The sequence below is a fragment of the Diachasma alloeum genome, unplaced genomic scaffold, assembly GCF_001412515.2.
Source record: "Diachasma alloeum isolate Michigan unplaced genomic scaffold, Dall2.0 Dall_scaffold_00216, whole genome shotgun sequence".
Classification (NCBI taxonomy): Eukaryota; Metazoa; Arthropoda; class Insecta; order Hymenoptera; family Braconidae; genus Diachasma; species Diachasma alloeum.
Genome location: NW_021680381.1, coordinates 171,278 through 175,563, shown reverse-complemented (window position 1 = coordinate 175,563; position 4,286 = coordinate 171,278).

The window sequence follows — 4,286 nt, the reverse complement described above, 5'->3', positions numbered from 1 at the left end:
ACAGATGAAGAATTCTCTGTTAGAAGTTGAATTAATAAATTAATTATTAAATGTCAAATTGATTCACTAATTTTTCACTTATCATTCATCTTTATCATCGACTGAGTTTTTTTCTGTTTCATCCATTTTTATAGTGCATTTACGGGTGCTTTAATACATTTCAAATTTAAATTAAGAAAAGGGAGTAAATGAGGTGATAGATCAGCGCACGTCCGGTCTAGTTTGGGTAAAGAGAACCATGTAAATCACGTAATAATTACGCTGTGCGACGTAATCGTAATGCATAAATAATGTTCCGTAAAAATGATGTTTCAATCCATTCGATTTTCAGAAATCAGTACGCAAAATCCATTTTTGCTTCCCAGAGTTACGTTTTGTCACGCATTTCTTCTTGAATTTTTTTTTCCGACTATTACATTGTTAGAAATTTTCGAAATTTCATGGAAGATATTAAAGTAAATTTCATGAGAGGGTCATTGAATCGGATTTAGGGGAAAAAATGGTTATGGAATTTCAAGTTTTAAGTAGAATTTACGGAATTTTATGAGTTTTCAGTGGAACATGAATATTTAGAAACAAAATGCCATGAATTTTCAATTTTTCCCTGAATTCTCCTGATTTTTTTGAATTTTCACAGAATAATTCAGTAGCGACGTGGTATACGGAGAAAAAAAATCTCTCGAAAATTAGTGTACCTTCCCACTAACGCATGGGCCGTATCGAATGGGGCACAAATAAATAGAGAACACTCTACACAAATTAGAATTACTCTCTCCAAAATTTCGTGTCCTGCACCCCACTTTTTTCCGCTCATTAGAAACTAGTCTAAGGAATCGCATTTTTATGGAACTAAAGACGAAAAACTGGCGGGCCCCTCTCCAAATTTTAGAGTGCCTCTGTGCTTTGAAGAATGAATGAGCCTCGGATGCACGTAGACTATCGTATGGCGTTTAGTGGATTGGCACACTAATTTTTGGATCCCCGAGTGCACGACTTTGTGGTGCGCGCCTACTATTTTTTAACTTGTTCCTCCGAATTATAGGAGTGTTACATTTTGATTACCAGCGTACCTTCAACGAGATTGTCGTGTATTTTTCTCTCCGTGTAAAACGTGAAGTGACCAAACTATTGGCCGCTTTTCAATAAATATCTCGGAATCTAAGGGAGATAGCAAAATTTTTCTTACAACTTTTTTTGTAGAGCCGATTGAGAGCTACAATAAATGTGGTTACGAAAATTTCGCTATTTCTCTTAGATTCGGAAATATTCTTCAAAAACTCAACTGGGAGATGAAACGACTTAAATCGTTTTACCCCTTCGCTACTGAATTGAACTGAAAAATCAAGTATTCAAATGATTTTCTAAAATTCCACTGGAACTTGAACACGATAAAAATTTCCGGAATTTAACACGAAAAATTATAAGTTATAATAATTGTTATCAGGATAATTTTTGCTGACCTTTACCAAAAATTGCCTTTCAAAATTCCGCCTCACCCTTACAAAAAATAATCTCCAACTTGTGCAGAATATTTTCCCCACAATTTCCCAAATCCCCTGAACATCTGAGAATCCCTGAGTGACCCCTATTTTTAATCATCTCAGATTATCCACTCGAGTCTGAAGTCACCTCACTAGTTGAAAAGTGGAAGAATTGCTGGAGAAATTGCACGGCAGTGAATGCGCTAGGTCAAGATCCTCCTGGTACTATATCAGAAAGACCCAAGTGCACTCAGGCAATGGAATCTTTTGGTATCGAAGCCACTCGCTGATAAATGACCGATAAATGCGCATAAAGCGGAGAATCTCGAGTAAATAACGACTGAAGTGTCATTTACGCTTTCACTTTAATACCGTTGAAAATCTCCTGTCACCGCGACTCCCGCTCCCTCCTCTCGCCACCTCTCGGTGCAACATTAATTACTCGTTTCAATGAGTTTCTCCATTCGTTTGAAGAAAATCATTCCAACAATCAATTCAAAAGTCCCCCGGACATAATTGCGGAAAGATTTTTTTTCGCTCTCAAAGTTTTACGATTCGATTGTGGTGTATTTTATATCAAGCAATTATGATTAGGTGTTTTAAGCGCTGGCGTTAAAATTCTTTTATTCGTTTTTAATTTGTTTTTTAGCGCCTCGGAGGCATTAAAATTTAATATCTTTAGGACGTGATCGAGTGCATGTTTTATTATTATAGTTGAAACGCCGGTTATTCTCGTTTATGCTATTTTTGTATTGGAATTGCAAGTATGAATAGATTTTTTATTTAGTATTCGAATTTTGAAAGAATCGCGAAACGGAATTTTAATCAAAATTAAAAAATTATCCGTCAAAACGTAAAATTGAAGTGAAAAAAAAAACGGGAAAATGCGGAGGAAAAAATGACTTTTTCTTTTAAGGTTTTGGAATTTCATCGATTGAAACGTAATTATGACGTGCCACAAAAGAAATGCATTATTTTAGCCTCACAACGATTTTTTTTTGTAATTTCCATTGTACTTTTCCCGCAAATTTTCCCTCAGTTGCGACAATGGTAATTTTATTTTCACCAGTTGGAAATTATGAACATGTTCTTTAATTTACTTAAAATAATGTTCAATTGTATAATACTCTTCATATTCGTCAGATCGTCAAGAGCATTAAAATAATCTAGTTGACGATATTTTTTCATCCCTAGAATACTTGGCAGTTCGCCTACATATTTGATTCTTAAAATAAATTTTGTTGGCAAAACGAGGGAATACGAGACTCACTGTCCTTTATTTACGTCTTTTGAACTCGATGTGTAACACTTTGTATCGTTCACGCTCTATTGTCGCCTGCGTGCCTCTAATTATATAAAATATCGTGATGATGAAACTTATTGAGGTATAGAGATAAAGAAGTTGTAGTTTTTAGGGGTCTTCGGCATTCTAACGATTAATGAGTGAAAAATTCTGGAATCGATAGATTGTCAGTAGCTACCACTGACATAGCATATCAGTCGACTCGCCCGAATCCAATGACTGGACCTGACAAGTTCTAGTTAGGTCTTTCCGTTCAAAACTGGATAGGCCTTGGGAAGCCTCTTCCCAAGTGCTTTCGAGACCTCCGCTTGCATGCGTTGTCTAAATAAAAAATGAAATTGTTAAAAAATCCGACTCTTGCTCCAAGTGAAAATGAAATTGTTTTATTTGGACATTTCTGGCGCCTCAGAGGGTTTCATTGGTATTAGAGGGGCCAATAAATACGGAATCAACCTTCTCTTGGCAAAAAAATTCGATTTTGACGAAAGTCGACTTTCCCCCGGGAAAAATCCAAGATCTGACACTTTGGCCCCCGGTGAAAACAAAATTTTTTCAGTTTTCACTTTTTCCACATACTTTTGAGGGTTCTGAATAGCCCGTCGCCTAAATAGTTGGAATCAACGTTCATCCGGCTAAAAAATTCGATTTTGGCGAAAGTCGACTTTCCCACTGAAAAAATCCAAGATCTGACACTTTGGCCCCTGGTGAAAAAATTTATTTTTTCAGTTTTCACTTTTTTCACATACTTTTGAGAGTTCTGAATAGCCCGTCGCTTAAATCGTTGGAATTAACGTCCACCCGGCTAAAAAAATCGATTTTGGCGAAAGTCGACTTTCCCCCCTGGGAAAGCCGAAAATCTGACCCTTTGGCCCCGGGTGAAGAAAAAATTTTTTTATTTCGACATTTACGGCGCCTCCACTTACTCCGAAAAATCCACTAAACGTCATGGTAATTGATCACACTAAAATTTATGGCCGTGACTATTCGCACCATTGCGTGAATCACTCCCGTACACTCCATACACTCCACGCATGCGTGAAGTTTGTGTGTTTCACGCAGCCGAATTTTCATACTGCTGTGTATTTCACGCAGTTGAAGTTTCATACTACTGTGTGTTTCACGCAGTTGAAGTTTTATACACCTGTGTGTTTATACACACAGGAGTGTGAAATACACAGGAGTATCTGAATACCACTGCGTGCAACACACATGTGTATAAAAATACGGCTGCGTGAAACACACATGTGTATAAAAATACAACTGCGTGAAACACACAGGTGTATAAAAATACAACTGCGTAAAACACACATGTGTATAAAAATACAACTGCGTGAAGCACACCGGTGTATAAAAATGCAACTGCGTGAAACACAANATACACACAGGAGTGTGAAATACACAGGAGTATCTGAATACCACTGCGTGCAACACACATGTGTATAAAAATACGGCTGCGTGAAACACACATGTGTATAAAAATACAACTGCGTGAAACACACAGG